The sequence below is a fragment of the Rhipicephalus microplus genome, unplaced genomic scaffold (genome assembly GCF_043290135.1).
Source record: "Rhipicephalus microplus isolate Deutch F79 unplaced genomic scaffold, USDA_Rmic scaffold_14, whole genome shotgun sequence".
In the NCBI taxonomy this organism is placed as follows: domain Eukaryota; kingdom Metazoa; phylum Arthropoda; class Arachnida; order Ixodida; family Ixodidae; genus Rhipicephalus; species Rhipicephalus microplus.
The window spans coordinates 16,907,514-16,924,860 of NW_027464587.1; the positions used below are offsets into that span (position 1 = coordinate 16,907,514).

The 17,347-nt window shown below is 43.6% G+C and overlaps 1 protein-coding gene across 6 annotated transcripts in view; it reads right to left on the minus strand.

Moving 5' to 3' along the window:
• Positions 1 to 9,771, minus strand: part of LOC119180874 (transcription factor RFX3) — a 327,700-nt gene extending 317,929 nt beyond the window's left edge. For 4 of the 6 annotated variants that reach the window (XM_037432010.2, XM_075882891.1, XM_075882892.1 and 1 more), the window contains exon 1: positions 9,658 to 9,771. The gene's annotated coding sequence lies outside the window, so the exon portion shown is untranslated. The remainder of the gene's footprint in view (positions 1 to 9,657) is intronic. The other 2 variants (XM_075882890.1, XM_037432011.2) reach the window with 2 other exon arrangements.
• Positions 9,772 to 17,347: the final 7,576 nt, after the last annotated feature.

A 17,347-nucleotide genomic window follows, 5' to 3' on the forward strand; every position in this document is an offset into this window, starting at 1 on the left:
ACAGCCTGTGTGGCTACTACTATATTGCTCTACTAATTGCATTTGAATGGTGTCCCTAATTACTTTTTTTATTATAACTTGTAGCCCTGTATCTGATAAGTTGAATTGTAAATGTTTTAATAAAAAACATCTTGGCAACTTTTGCTTGTCATAATCGTTCAGAAGTGCATGCAGGATAACAAAATTATTTTCAGCTCCCAAATTTTTATTTCACCACTCCAAAGGAATTGTAAAGAGTGGCTGACTGGGCTAGTTGATTTAGCATACTTAAGGTTTAACAGCGCAAAAAAATACACAACAAATAGGAAATGGATGGGACTCCAAAGGGATTGTAAAGAGTGGCTGACTGGGCTAGTTTGTTTAGCATTGAATTAGTTGAATTGTAAATGTTTTATTAAAAAACATCTTGGCAACTTTTGTTTGTCATAATCGTTCAGAAGTGCATGCAGGACAACAAAATTATTTTCAGCTCCCAAATTTTTATTTCACCACTCCGAAGGAATTGTAAAGAGTGGCTGACTGGGCTAGTTGATTTAGCATACTTAAGGTTTAACAGCGCAAAAAAATACACAACAAATAGGAAATGGATGGGACTCCAAAGGGATTGTAAAGAGTGGCTGACTGGGCTAGTTTGTTTAGCATTGAATTAGTTGAATTGTAAATGTTTTATTAAAAAACATCTTGGCAACTTTTGTTTGTCATAATCGTTCAGAAGTGCATGCAGGACAACAAAATTATTTTCAGCTCCCAAATTTTTATTTCACCACTCCGAAGGAATTGTAAAGAGTGGCTGACTGGGCTAGTTGATTTAGCATACTTAAGGTTTAACAGCGCAAAAAAATACACAACGAATAGGAAATGAACGGGACTCCGAAGGGATTGTAAAGAGTGGCTGACTGGGCTAGTTTGTTTAGCATACCTAAGGTTTAACAGCGCGAAAAAATACACAATGAACAGGAAAAAGACAGGACAAGCGCTTGTCCCATCTTCCTGTCCGCCATACATTTTTTTGGCTGTTAAACTTTAAGGATTTTACAGATCGATCTCTTCTCTGCTGCTGATAGCGCAGCTTGTGCACCAGACAAGCTTACTCCACTGTCTTCTCAAGTTGCTACGTATTATGCCCGGCTGATATCCCATCCCAAATGGCGAGTTCGTTTTATTACCAATTGACATGAAATATTGCCTTGCCAAGCACCATAATCTAAATCATCTACAATCGGGCTTGTGTGCCGATCGCCACTTTCGAATTGTCTGCACACGAGCTTTCCTGCATTGCAAATCACCTCTGTGATGGCGGTCTCTTCTTTGGCTTCCTCTGAATATATCGGCAGTAGTGGTGTACCTCTATCGCCTACTACTTCATCCTCCCATGAAACTTTATCTGGGCTTAGCTGGTGCATACTTCAAAAGCAAAAGTAACAGTGCTACATCAGCGATACATCTTTGTCCCTGTATTCATCTGAATACCGTTTCTTGTCTTTGCGCATCTAATACACCGATGTCACCAATGTTTCACGTTACTTCAGAACTTCTTACTGGTGTCTCACAGGCATTTTTTATCGTGATCAGTGCCGATCCACATTAACCACGATCCAAATCAGGTGCTGCGACACGGTCACTTTTAATTGCGATCAGGCCCGATCGGGATCCAGACTATTGCAATCCATGCGTCGCGATCTGGCTGAGAGATCGCAATTTCGTGTCGTTTGCACTGCCTGGCCAAGCTTGTTGAACGAAAAAAAAAAGAGAAAAACACAAAATTATCAAGCATAGTTCTGTAAAAACATTTAAAAAGTTAGATATTTATTTATAAAAGAAATTTTAAACTGTTTCAATTGGAAAAATATCTATATTATAGTATATTTTAGAACTCGCATTGACCACGTGCAGTTATGGGAGAAGCAGACCATAAACTCAACTTTCACACCACTGGAGCAGTGGGAGCCCCTAGAAGCAAATTGATTATGAATGTTGCCAGCTTTTCGACTACGTCACAGTGTATCCACACTTTGTGGCCGAATAAAGAGACCTTTACAGAAATTGACTGCTGGCAGGAGCAACTGGGAGACTTCAGGCGCCAGAATTGAAACTCAGGCGTGTACAACGAGATTGCCAGTTTGCTGCGACTAGATGAGCAGGTGCCATGAGAAATAAAAGTGAAGATTAAGATTCTCGCACGGCAATACAGGTAAATGCAAAGAAAACTCTACCGACTGATGGATTTATGAAATTACTTTTGTGGCCGAATGAAGAGACCTTTACAGTAATTGACTGCTGGCAGGAGCAACTGGGAGACTTCAGGCGCCAGAAGCGAAACTCAGGCCTGCACAACGACATTGCCAGTTTGCTGCGACTAGATGGGCAGGTGCCATGAGAAATAAAAGTGAAGATTAAGATTCTCGCACGGCAATACAGGTCAATGCAAAGAAAACTCTACCGACTGATGGATTTATGAAATTACTTCTGCAGTGGCTCGCAAAGTTTTTGACGTCTGAGCGGTGCTTGCAAGAATAACATATTGCTGATAAATGGCTCTATTGAAATATCGTACGCTGAGTTTTGTCCATGACATGTTTTACGGCACACACGTGCCACCAGGTACATCTCATTTGACCCGAGCTTGAACCGCATTAGCTTGGGCTGTGTAGCAGCAGCCATAAAGCTAATCTGGATCAAGAAAACCGATCTGGATCACCCTGATCGCGATTAAAATTGCCCGTGTGACACCGGTATTAGTTTGTTGTGTGCATGAGTGGTAAGGCTGCCTTGGGCTTATATATGCCCTGAAAACGGAAGGAATAAAGAAATTGATAGTAGGTGCTTGTGTGTCGTGTCCTTTCTCAATGTGTGTGTGAGCTGTCAATTTTACTTCATCCTTTCATCTTCGGACCACATTTGCCGGGCAGCTGCTCCTGATCTTGCTTGGGAACAAAAAAGATTCTTGTAACCTAGTCATCTAGCCCAGATATTTTTGATTCGAATGAGAACCCTCTCGGATGGACATTTTTTGTAACCGATCACATCAACCAAAGTGACGCGGTCCCCATTCTCAGGGGACCATATTGTGTCTTCGCTATGGAAGGGGCTGCCGTCAAAAGGAGCTTGTAGGATGATGGAGGAGGACCACAGTGAGGTAGGCTGTGGGGATTCCTGGTTGTCTTCGTAAAAGAACTGGTGTAATTTACGCATTGACTACTGCCTCCTTAACAAGCTAACAAAGAAGTATCTGTATCCACTGCCTCGCATGGGTGTTGCCAGGGGCTCCAGAAGTATATCTGAAGTGTGGGGGCAAAGTTTGAGAGCAGGAATATACATACAATGGGAGAGAGAGAGGCGTTAATACATATCTCTGTTTTTGCTTTTTGATAAAGCGAGAAAAGGGGTGGAGGGGGTCGTAGCAGCTGTTAGTGGGGGGGGGGGGGGGCATGCCATAGTTTCTAATTTCTAATTCTGTGAGGGCGGCGGCCCCCACTGTCTCTTCGGTTCCGAAGCCCCTGAGTGTTGCCACTGACCAATGTTACAAGAATAAACTCAGTTTTAAAGCTCGCCACAGAGGAGGGCCGCATGGCGATCGCCAGAACTAGAGGCGCTGTAGTCTGGCGGCAGCGCTGTGCCAGTGGTTACCGCGAATGGTGCACTGTATTTGCAAGTCAGGTATCGGACTCTTTTTGCACTACTTGGTTTTTGTACGAACACCCGTTCGTAATTTATGAAGTGCAGTAAGAAGAAGCAGATTTATCTACAGTGAAGTACGTCGACTTGCTTTGCGCCGAGCTCCAACAGTGGCGATAGCGCAATGACGACTCTGCTTCACGCTACTTGTTTATTTGTTTATTTATTTATTTCCTTTGTAAACATGGTTATACAGTTACAGGGGTCAAAGTAAGAGCTCTTATAAACAGCTTGAGCAGCTCATATTTAGAGCCCATGGTTTGTTTTGCCCTGCGGTGACAGGCTTGATTGATTTGTGGGGTTTGACGTCCCAAAACCACCATATGATTATGAGAGACGCCGTAGTGAAGGGCTCCGGAAATTTTGACTACCTGGGGTTCTTTAACGTGCACCCAAATCTGAGCACACGGGCCTACAACATTTCCGCCTCCATCAGAAATGCAGCCGCCGCAGCCGGGATTCGAACCCGCGACCTGCGGGTCAGCAGCCGAGTACCTTAGCCACTGAACCATTGCGGCGGGGCTGCGGTGACAGGCTAGAAGATGAACGATCCTAAGACAGTTTCCTGTCTAGTCTTGCACAATATCCGACAAGTCCTATTGTGGTTCAAATAAAGAATATCATTCCATTTTGTTAATATTATTACATGCAGCAGCATTTAACAGATATGAAGGAGGTGCTGCCACTGAGTATTACAATATATTGTGGGAAACAATTACACAACAGTAAGAAACACAACAATTACGAAACATTTAGGACGCTCGCACTTTGTCTTCAAGAGTAGAACGTTGGGCTCTGTGCGAATCATGTTCTCACTTATTAGCCTAGCGGCAGTCTCAGTGCATGCCTCAACCGTGCCGTTTGTGAGGGAAACTTGTGAAACACTAGCTGTTTCAAACTGTTGTAGAATGTCTACAGCAAGAACAATTGTTAAGTGCCAACTAAATCATAATTGTTCCTTTTGCAAATCAGCGATGGGCCCACTCTGCATGTGTAAGGCAACACGCGAACATATGCCTTTCAGACACCCACTTAAAGCGCATTTCACGGTTTCACGTCAGGCGCGATTCCGCACTTCTACCACATAATATTGCGTGCGTTAAGGAGATTTCTTTTACTATGTGAACAAAAGAAGTGTAAACATACTACCTCGTTGTTTGGTAAGGCACAATATTAATGAGAACTACAATATGACATTGATGTTTTTTTCCGAATCCTTTCGCCCACTCGCGTGTATATGTGATAGAAAAGCTGATTGCCACGTAGACAGCCTAATTTTGATTCTCACTCGCACTGGTTTTTTCGTGCTTATTTAATTGGCAGCTTTCTTGATTTTTTTCGTCACGGACACGATGATGTTTTTTCGCTCACAACCCGAGATGCCAACACCGTCATCGAATTTCTGCGAAACGAGCTCTTCAACCCTATCGCGTTAAAATAATATATATACAGTGCATAAATATAAGTATAAGTGAACGTAAATTGAGACCATGATCAAACCGCACACTAAAAGGTAGTTGTAACCTGCGACAAAAATAACACAGGAAAGTGACCGGACTAGCGAAACAAGTTGGAACGACGTTACTATAGTCGAGGTTTGAAGTCCACCATGGTTAATGGAATTATTAGCATGCCATAATTTGTTCTTGATTGGGGTATAAACCAGTTATTGTTCACTGTGAAAGGCCTCCAAAGAAACTTAATGCAATGCAAAAGATGGGACTAAACGTTGTGTTGCAAAGATAGAAAGCTCACTGCCAAGCTCAAGGAATATCATGATGAATTTGAAAATGACTACGTAACACACTACAATCACGTTTTGCTGGACAAGGACAAGAAGTTCATATTTCACGCGAAAAGTGGGAGCTTGCGCCAGGTACTCTTCTGCGCTTGATCGCAGCAATTCCACCCCATATATCGAAGCCAAATTTTCGTACTAAGGTGCCAATCCTCCCCAAGACGTATGGCGCCTCTCAAATGCACAGTGCCCAGTTTGAAGAAGCCACGAAAAAAAGAACAGCAAGATGAAAGGCACGCGATGAACAATGCTGTCGATACTCGGAGTTGCATCGCATAGACATTCTAGTGATTGTCGCGCTGCCTTCGAAACAGTGGATTTTTTTTTTTTGCTTTAGTATATATCTTTGTCACGAACCAACACAACCATGGTCATGTTTTACCAGTGACCAGGTATTGTCACATTGCTTTCATATCACAGCCCTATAGATAATTTTCTAAATTGCAGTGTTCTCATTTCTGAATCTTAGAGCAGGTAACGGGGTGTTGCACATGTCGGTGTCACTTCTTCCCGGTGCACCCCGAAGTAACACACCTTGAGTGTACTACATCCGTAGGTACGTCCGCAGAAAAATTACGTGCCAGCGCTCAAAGAGTGCCTAGCATCTCTTAAATGTACCCCAGGGGCAGCTGCGCCAAAACCACACGATAGTGCACTCGCTCCGATGAGGTGTTTTAAGAAGGCTGCCTACATCATCCCTTACGTGGCCGCTTTTCTACATTAAAAGCAATTGAAAAGACTGTCTAGAGGCATTTGACAAAACCCCCTAGTTGGTGACCTCTTTTGGGTTGTCCTTGAAAAGTAGGAGTGGTTGCTACTGCAACTTCTGAGTTACTCCGCTCATGGTGGCAATGTGATGGCTAGAGAAGTGATGCTTTACTTTGTGATGAGAATGTTCTTTCTTTTTGCAAGAAAACCAATCGGGAGTTTTCTGAAAAGGTGGAAAATAGTAGAAAGAATGTGATGTGGCTGTAACATTTTGCACTCGGCACCCGATTGATGGCTGTCACAAAGACTTGTCTGGTAAAGCATAGGTACTATTTTTTTGGGAACACTTTTTGCAACTAGCTGAAAACATGCGCATTGTTTTTCTAAAGTGTTCTTTGTATTGTAGTAATTCAACTTGTTTGAGGCTTTTACAGACGTTCTGGGTTGTTTTTCGTCTAGGCAAGACGGTTGTGGTTAAAATGGTAGCGGCCGTCATAAAAACTACGCTAAAAATGCTCATCGACCTAGAACCTCCCGTAGGTTAAATGCAATGCAGACAGTTCAAATACAGGCAGGACATCGATTCTTAGCCAGCTTGCATCTGACCGCAGTGCCCCGAGTTCTCGCGACTGCCGTTCGGCCCAACCTTCTCCGCTGGCGCAAATACAAAGCTTTGAAACTGACTTCATTCTTGAAATGTTGGACACCGACTGCCGTGATGGGTCCCAATGAACTAACCTCCATTCAGGCTATTGGAATATTAGCGTAGATGAGATGCACAACGAAGAAAACCACTACTGCAGTAGTAACACTACATGTTTGCTACCAGGTCAAAGTCAAGCCTGTTGGATTGCGAAGTGCACCAGCTACATTCATGTGCAAGATGTCTGATCTTTCAAAGCTGGCTGCAATGCCGCACGACCATCCTCTCAGAGCTCCACAATGCCTGCCTCTATCTGAATTCATTGAAATAGCATTTTCATCAGCAGGAAATCGCCATGCTCGGACATCTCATAAATGCTGTAGGAAATAGCCTGATCCCGCTAAAGTGTGGGGGATACAAAATTTTGCTGTTTCTCATTTGACAAAAGATACCCACAGTTTTATGGGCTTAAAGAAACCCTGAAATGGCTTTTTGAAATTTTTGTCAGCCTTTAGGCTACAGGATCATCAAATCATTCACACCATGCATTTAGCAGCACGCCCTGTACGAAGGCCGTTAAGGACAGCTATATCAACACCGTCCTTCTCACCCCTGCCTTGCTCCTCAAGTCGCGAGACACACTGGTATCCCTGGTGATCACGGAGCTCTTATGAGCACACTTGGTCTTTTGAGCTTTGCCCAGTCACAGCCTCTGCGATGGCACACCAACAGGTTGCACGCAAACTAGGAGACCCCAGCCCAGTATGCATGGCAGCACGCATACCGTGTGCAACAGAGACAAAGATCGTGGAGTGGTTGATATCTGTTCCGACAGACACTGCCACCCTACTAGCGAATATTACTTCCGCGCATTCCACAGCCAATCAGACCAGGAGCCTGGCTGATGTCGTGCTACTAGAGCTCCGTCGGCTGGATTCATGACCACTTGTAGCAAGGGAGATCCTGGGACCTTGGCCGATGGTTTTGCATACATGCAAAGCCATGAAAGCCTTCTTGTGCTTCTTAAGGACCACCAGAATTTACGAGCACTTGTGAAATCACAGCGTGAGACAGTGCTGTGTAGTTTCGAGCTGACTATCCATCTCTTTCTTACTCCTCTTCTTTTCTATCTCTTTCCTTCCTAGTATTTACCTTTCCCCCACCCCAAGTGTAGGATAGCCAACCCAGCCAAGTTTGGTTAACCTTCCTGCCTTTCCTCTCTATTTCTTTCTTTCTTTCACTCAATAGAGGATATCTTACTGCATATGGGTGGTTGAAAACATTTTGCTGAGCCGAAGCGATCTGCAGCAATTTTCCGCTTTAAAGGCAATGTAATAAATTACAGTTTATACAGAGAGCATAAGTCAGTTTGTAAATGACCCTTAGAACTCTGTCTACAGGCCCAATGAGTTTGTAGGAAATCGTGAAAACTATTTCAGGGTCCCTTTAAGTTCTTGCTTTCCTTGCTGCGTAAAAGAACTTGCTGACATTGTTCCTTTTCTAAGTGACCTTCCTGAATGAGTAATGACATGACTTTTAAACATTTTCAGATTGCCACAGTAAATAAAAGCACCGCTGTTAAGAACCCTAGATACAACATTGCGTTGCCCAGGAGTGCATTGCATATGTCTTTAATACCACTACCTCAAAGAAACTGTTTTGGTTTCAATATTGAAGAAGGTAGATCCTCTGTGATGTCACAAAAAGATAGCAACTTGCAACATACTAGCACTATATCCATCATCTGCTTGTGGCACATATAAACAATGACAAGTAAATTATGGTCCAGTGATCCTGAGAGTGATTTTTGTGATTGCAGCTGCATGTATGTTGCAGAGTTCGCAAACTCAGTGGAACTGAGTTGACTCGTCAAAACAATGGCCATTACGATGGGGCTGGCTTGCTGATGCTCAGCGAAGAAAACTTTGTGATCAAAGTCAGATATTTATACATGTGGTCTGGCACTAGTGTGTGGAAGTGGTTAAGTCTTCGTGCCAAGAAAACAAAACTGTCCCTTTTACAGTCTGAAAACCATGTCGATAATCCTTTCAGCGGACTTAAAAAGTTAAACAAGGTCACCAGACTGGCGCCTAAATTCAAGGCTGGAGTGACAGTCGGCTTTTCAAGTGCACAGTCGGTACTTCACTGTGTACTATTGCCTACGGCTAGGTGGCGTCATCGTCAATCTATCATAACGTATGCATAATCATAGAAAGGGTTGCTAAATACAAAGCAAAATATCTTTATATGTAAGTTTCATTCTAAGAGTACTGATTTTTTCCAGGAGACACATAGTTGCCCACAATAACGTTTTCGATACAGTGGGAACAAGTTTCGGTTGCCTTACGCTGTTACCAAGGTTTGGTTCAGTGTCAAGACGAGGGCCCAAAGTTATTCTCCAACGAATGTACCCCGCAATGAGCCAACCGGTCATGCACCGGTGCATTCCCTCTAACGGTACACGCCCACGCAAGAAGCGTTATCGGCTGACTAGAGATGCTCTAAGGTAAACACACGACAAACCACGCAATCGGGCGCGAGTCAGCACGCACACCGCCACTGCTCGAGCCGAGTGCGCTGTCGCCCGCATTGTCAGCGATCGCACAAAAAGTGGGAACCTGCGGGAGAACGGAAGAGGGTTTTGCCGCAGACAAGGGGGACGAACGGGACCGGGTCGAGCACGCCTCGGGTAAAATCTCGCCATTTTTTTGCGGCGTCACAGGCCGGTCCAGGGGTCGGAGCAGCAGGAGTGCCAACCGATCGGGTCGCAGACCAAAACGGTCGCGAATGTCGCCAATGCCGACAGCGATACAGCATGCCTAAGCAAATTCACCTTTTTGTTGACAGGTTACTAGGTCCTCCTGGCTTCCGTAGTTATGGCGTTTGACTCCAAGGGCAACAGTTGCCAACTGCCGTAACTCAGCGTAAACGACATGTCCTTCCGCGTTTTGGTTGCATAGTAACGGTACACAAAGCATTTCAAAACAGGTATTCACGTTTACAGCAACAAAAACAATTGAACCCTTATGCGATAAATAGGTACAAGATAAGACTAACAAATATTTGCACAGTTTAGGCACCAATAAACTCCAGAAATGTGTACCTATTTCTTGCCGCGCTTCTTCGCTTGAGTGTGATGAGGCACTCGTTAGAGACGAGGAAGCTAGGGACGCTTTCGTCGCCATGTTGCTAGGCAAATGACTGAAAAAAGGGAATTGTCACGGCAAACTGAAGAGGCAATAAATTGAACATTTATAATTTTTTCCCGCAAACTAACTAGTTTGAGACACTAATAAGTGTGTGTGAGTGGTACAGTTTTTATGACCTTGATTATGCAGTTGCTAGGACGCCGTACTTGAGCAGACGACGCTCAGACGCAGTTGGCAATGGAGCGCTTCGGCGCTCTTTTCGATTCGGGTATGGCCGTCAACAACGGTGGATCGGTTGAAGCATCGCCCGAGCGACGAGACAGGGCCCAGTCTGCGTACCTGTTCAGCTACGTGGACAGCCCTCGTGGCTGCCCTCTGCTGAAAAGAGACCTGCTTCCTGCTGGAGATGACAACGTCAAAATCCGTAAGCAAGACAGCCATTTCTTTTTAAATGAAACAGACGCGTGGTTCAACGAGTTTCAGTCGCGTGAGTATGAAATGTGTTTCCTTCACACATTTTCTGTGTCAACCAGTCAGAGATATCCCGCTGATTTAAGTGAGAATGCTGCATAGGTCGGCAAATTTTGTAAAGCTCACTCAGACTTCCTTTTGAAGTATATTTTGAGCGTTGGACTCACGAAAAATTTCCTGAGCCAGACTCACTCAGACTCGTGAAAAGTTTCTTCAGCCGGACTCACTCGGACTTAAACTCACGAAAACATTACTAACCCAGACTCACGGATCGATCCGAGTATGAGAGTCGACTCATGCGACCGTCAGCCTAGAATTAGGTTCTTCGACTGTGGTGTCAATGCTCTTTAGCACCAATATCTCACGTAATCGGTGGTCTTCTTGGTGCCGTTTGACATCTTCGAAAACAAGTTCTGAGAAACTAGTAAGGTCATTTTCTTACTAGAAGCAACAGCGTAAGATATAATTAGAGACCGGATTATATACAAATGCCTATTTTGTTGCTAGCATTCTTATCGTGTCATTTTGATATATGAGCATGAATTAGAGGTTACGAAGGGCTTTCATGGTGTTTTATAGTGCCCATAAATGCCTATTTTAGGTGTTTGTCCCTATAGGTGCCTATAAATGCCTGTTTTCCAAATGAGCGCGTATATGAGCGCTATTCAAGCCCAAATTTTTTTCGAGCGTGGTTTGAAACCGCTATTCATGTAAAATTAGCAGCATTTATATTTCCAAACACTATAATGTTCAACGAAGACAAAGCTGACATGCTGCGAGTGATTGGGGGAGGAGCATGAGAAGTGCCATTTCTGCAGCCCTATGTGGAAGAATGTCTCAGCGCTTGCAGGGGAAGGAGAAGTGACGTCTCTGAGCGAGGACGTGGCGACCACCTTCTAAAAATAGCTGTTCAGTGCCCTGAAGGAACTGAAGAACCCCCTGAAAACCTAGGGGTTGTGGTGGGAAGGGGTGGGGGTGGAGCAGCTGCAGATTGCTGAAGAACGAGTGAAAAACCATGGAGGACCACTCATGGAATGCTCCTGTTCATTCAGTGGTGACTAAGGTCGCCAAATTTTTATACTTTTTACAGCAAAGCCCGAGACAGGCGCCGGTATGTTTACAATCAAAGGTGTATTTAGCATGCATTCACCGTATGCTTAAACATGCATGTTGCGTATGAGATCTCTTGTCATATGTCTTTAAGGGACAAACATGAAAAAATACAGAACAGCGCCTCAAGGTTTATCCTAAGCCATTAATCAAAAATGACAGCTGTAACAATATGAAAAATTAACTAGGATGGGAATCACTATCATCGCGTCGAACTAAACTGCGGTTAAAGCTCCTATGTCAAGCATTTCATGGTAAAACTTGCATCCGAAAATGAATATACCAAAACAGTCCTCTTCGTGCAATGGTATAATTAAGATTTTAGAATGTCGTATCAGAAATATTTTTCTAATAAGTCGTTTTTTGTTAATTTTATGACAGAATGAAATTGCTTATGAAGAGAACAAAGTGTGTTGTGGCAATGAATGCTTGTTTTTTTTTTTTCTTGACATTGTAACCCATCTGCTGCAGTGCCTTCGGGTAAAAAATGCGATGTGCACCCGGCTTTTGTTTTGTTTGTAATTTACTCTTTAAGCGTCTCTCTCTAGGTGATATAATAAGTTGTAGTTAGACACTAGACGTTCTAGTGTGCCCAGTAAAAAGCGTTCTACCATATAAATCGGTTCGCTACGAGCCATCAAAGCATAATGCGAAGAAGCAAGCTTGAATCCTCTCGAGCCATCGTGAGCCTTTCCCTGTTTTCTTTGGTATTGAGGCTGGACAATCACATGACGCACCAAGAACAACATGCGTGGTCACCCGCTCATGACGGGCCCCAGCCTACTCGTGCATGCCATCGATGCTGTGTCGATTTGACGCTCTCTCTTTTGTACTGCCCGTTTCTGTGTGGTGTCTTTAGGAGAGACTGGCAAGGACCATGTATTGTGACCGCGATACGCCACCTCGCTCTGCTGAAACTGCGGTCAGAGACGACGCACCAAACACAAGCGTTGCCAAGGCACGATGCAGGAACGACGAGAAGACGAACGCAAGCGAAATGGGGTAGTAAAAAACACCATATGAATATGAGGGATGCTTTAGTGGAGGTCTCCACAAATTTCGACCAACTTTTTAAATGTGCACTGACATCGAGCAGTACACAGGCATCTACTTCCTTCATATCCATCTAGATTAGACCTCCACGGCCACAATCGAACTTGCGGCATTCGGGTCAGCAGCGGAGCGACTGCTCCACCAAGGTGGAACGAGGGCCGATTAATTAATTTATTTATTTATTCACAATACTGCCAGTCTCCAAAGAGACCATAGCAGGTGGGCACTACAGTATACAGTCACAAAGAGCACTTAACACTTTCAGGATCGTAAATTGGTAAATAATGTGTAAAAATACAAATCAGCAACCTCGAAGCATACAATCAGCACTTATGCACACCATACACACCAAATACAAGTGAAGGCTGGTTTGCATGTCACAGAAAAGCAGACATATCAAGGACGCTAAAAGACGTTATTTTCAATTCTTGATAAGAAATCGCACAATGACTGGGCATTAGTAGTGAAAGGGGTTAACAAATTCCATTCGTGGATGGCAACTGGAAAAAAGGAGTATTTAAACGCATCATTGTTACATTTATATTCTAATAGGGTATTTGTATGTTGGTGCCGGGTAGCTCGTGTTTGCGAATATTCAACGTAGTTTGAGACATCTATTTTGAAATAATTATGTAGGAGTTGATAAAGAAATTTCAAACGTGCCTGCTTCGCCCGTGTTTCGAGCGTGGGAAGCCCAGAAACAGCTAGAAGGGTAGTTGGTGAATCAGCCAGTTTAAATTTGCTATGTATGAATCTTATGGCCTTCCTTTGTACCTTTTCTATTTTTTTTATGTTAGTCATGGTATGAGGAAACCATACAGTATTTCCATATTCAAGGATTGGCCTAATGAATGTTTTGTAGGCTAGTAGTTTCGTCGAGGTGGGTGCCAGATGGAGCGATCTGCGGATAAAAAATAGTTTTTGCATAGCAGAAGAAGTAACATTATCAATGTGAGCGTCCCACCTTAGATCTGATGTTATTGTTAAGCCTAGATATTTATGTCTCTGTACATTCGTGAGAGCAGCACCATTCATGTTATAGCGAAAGTGAGAGGGTTCTTTTTTCCGTGTTATCGTCATGCATGCAGATTTTTTTACGTTGATTGTCATCTGCCAATGAGAGCACCATTCTGCAACGGTATTAAGAGACTTGTTGAGAGAGAGGTGATCTTGTTGATTGTTAATTTGTCGATAAATGATACAGTCGTCTGCGAATAACTTTATTTTACTATCTATATTAGTAGTTATATCATTTATATAAACGAGAAATAACACGGGTCCAAGCACGGAGCCCTGGGGCACTCCTGACGTCACTGGTACTGTGTCTGATGCAAAATGTTCAAAAATAACAAAGTGGGATCTATTAAACAAGAAATCTTGAACCCAAGCAATAATTTCTCCATCTCCGATAAGGCTTCTTAGTTTAGCTATTAGCTTTGTATGACAAACGCAATCAAATGCCTTGGATAGGTCGAGTAGGATTATGTCGGTTTGGCGGTGATTGTTAATGCCTAGCACGAGGTCGTGTATTACTTCGGTTAACTGTGTTATGGTGGATAAACCTTGAATAGGTTATTCAAAACAAAATAAAAATAATAAGCTGAGATTCCGTTTGCACGTTTTATTATTTTTCTCAGCGTCCATTCATTACACTGATTTTGAAAGGGCAGTGCAAGACACAGGGAAAAGAAAGACATGGAGACAAAGAGTGTTGCTGTAAAGACGATAGTCTTTCTTGAAGACCTTCGACGCAAAAACTTCGGTCTGTCTCTCTGTCTGTACATTTGTCTGCTTGTCCACCGTTGCCGCGAAACATGTACTCTAAACAGCATCAGCCGATACACCGAATGGCCGACCCCATCCGCAGCGCCCTGCAATGTTGCTCAAGAGTCAGCGTTCATACGTGTGCGATTGTCAGTTGAAAACCAATCATTGCGCATATCTGAGGCACCAAAAACAACACGTATACATTCTGCATGTGCGTCTCTTACTAGAAAAGGCATACATAAGTAATTCTAAGGACCGTAGCGCTTATGCAGCGCTGACCATGCAACGCATGCACAAAGAAGCAAGTGTTGCCAACACTTTGGTAAGACGACGTGGTGGTGGCACCTACGCGTCGCCTTGCGTTCTACACCTTATCACCTCCGAGACGAACGGGCACGCCCGTCTGAGGTTCACGCGCTTTGTTTTCAAAAAAAGAAAAACTGCCAGATGGCGCTCATGTCTCACGTGTGACGTGACTTGATGCGCTCATTCGCCTCCGCTGCACGCTCGAGGCACTCGAACGTAGCGCCTCCGGAATACATTTCACCCATTTTCTTGCGTAGAACATCAAATAAATGTTTTGTTCGCTCTCCCCACACGTGAGACTATCGTCTTTCGACGACATTTGCAGATTGCATGCAGATACGGGGCCAATTTTTTCTTTTCCTTTTGTTTTTGCGCTTCCCTTTCAAAATGATATGAAGCAGCTAGCCGCAATCAAAGTACTCCTCATTCATGCTTCACAGCAGAACACGCAATGCACTGCCAAGTAAAATAATGCCGCGTGCAACACTCTTAATAAGGTACTGGTTAAAATGCAGGATATAATCAGAATACGGAACATTTTTCTTCTGTTTTTACAGATACAGCTAGCATTTAACAAATTTCTGATGAAGAGGTACAGTATGCGACGTCAGTCCACCAGTGTCAACGTAAAGCAGCGACGTAAAAACAGGACCATTCCATGCTGTACGCCACTCCCCAGATCTTGAGGCGCACGCGCAGGCAAGTGGCATTCATTAGAAATTGGGCGTTTTTCCGCGACATGTAATTTTTCAAATCTTAACAGGAGTGACCCGGAGTGCCCAGTGCACTATTACGCTTGCCAGGTCGAAGTGCTCAAACCTAGTGAAGGGCCCCTTAAGGTGTTCACCGATAAGGGAGAAATAGGTCCTACATGATTAGACCTAGCATGCCTCTCTTCTGGTGTATCAGTGGTCTGGTTATTAGCTCCTGCGCTGCCCTTCCCAGCCACAACGAAACGGAAGAGACCCATGAGAGTGCTAATTGAATGGTGGACACTTGACACACAATGCTAGACAACCAAACGAAAGACTAAATCTATCTTAAATATCATTTTTTTTTTGTTTCTTGCCGTAGATACAAGGATACAAGTCACTGACGTCGTTGTTTTGGGATAACTTAATTTTTGTAGAAATTTGTTGTGCCTATAATTATGACTTTGAGGGCCTAAAATGGTGTTTTACCTGCCTGTCTTTGGCGCCTAAAACACACTGTTTAGTGCCTAAATATCCGGCCTCTAGATATAATAATCATGTAATTCCCTGAAAAAATTTGTAGGGGGAGGTCAAGGCACCACTATGTCATCAACACCGCTAATTAATAAATATTGAAACGGTGTATGGACGACACTGCTTTGGAATACCTGTAAGCATGAAGCGTAGAAACTTGGGCAAGTTGGTAGGGCATAACTGAATGTAGGAACAGCGCAACCTAGAAGTAGTAACTACGGAAGCGAAAAAACAAAAACAGAAAAGAGCGCTGACTTTCAACAAAGATTTATATCGGAGTGGTGTACATATATAGGTGAAAAAAAGGAGAAAATTGGGCATGCGTAGAAGGGTGCAGGAACAATCACTGCGATACAACTCTTGTTTTGCTGGCCTTGTATATACACATATATATAGCTTAAAAAAGATCGAGATACGTAACTTCTTTTTGCAACAACGCAACCGATGGGCAACTTACACATTTACCGTCAAACTTATTTATTTGACAGGCTTCAATTATCTCACCCGTGTCCTGTGAATGGTGCTTGCCCATTACCTCGCAACGCTCAAAGAGGGGCACGCAGATACAGTTTCGGCAGTAGATTTCGAGGTGTCCTTCGACCGCTTTGTCCACATTATTGTTGTGCTCTCTTACACTGTCATTAAGGCACTTTTCGGTTTGCCCAATGTATATCATACCACAGGATAACGGAATAAGATGTACAACACTAATAACACGTGGCAAGAAGCGCAATCTGTGTTTCACAGAGCATTTTACTCTATTTGCAGCTGGCTGATTCACTAACCTAGAAAGCTTTGATAGCTTTTCAGGGGCGGAAAATAAAACAGTGATGCCAGCTCGTTTCCCGATTTTCTTCAGCCTATGCGAAACGTTGAGCACATAAGGAACTGAAACACAGTTCTTAAGAACTGACGCATTTTGAGGCTGAGATCGCCCTCCTTGATTTTTGATTTGCTTCAAAAGCTTTTCCGCAACAGCAGAAATCGGGGCGCTCGAGTAACCAGCGCTTATGAGGCGCTCGTCCTGTTCTTTAAAACTGCGTTGCATAGAGTGCGGGCATGACCTCTTAAGAGCATTAAGAAGGAAAAGATTGATGATACCCCTTTTCACCAGTTTCGAATGAGCTGAGTGGAAAGGTAAGAGGGGCTTACCACTTCTTGGTGAGAACAGCCAGCACAAATGATTGCTTCGAAACAGAGTGCTAGGTCCAAGAACCTAATCGAATTACCAGACGATAGCTCATGAGTGAGTTCCAGAACATGCAAGTGCTTTCAAAACAACGCTAGAGTACTAGGGGCAACAACTTCAAAAACACCATCTAAACAATTAACAAATACAATGAAATCATTGACAAACCTTAAAACGTTCACAATGAGAGACAAGTTGAGATCTTTTTCAATGAGGCGATCCTTCTGCGCGAGAAAGATGTCGCTCAAGACT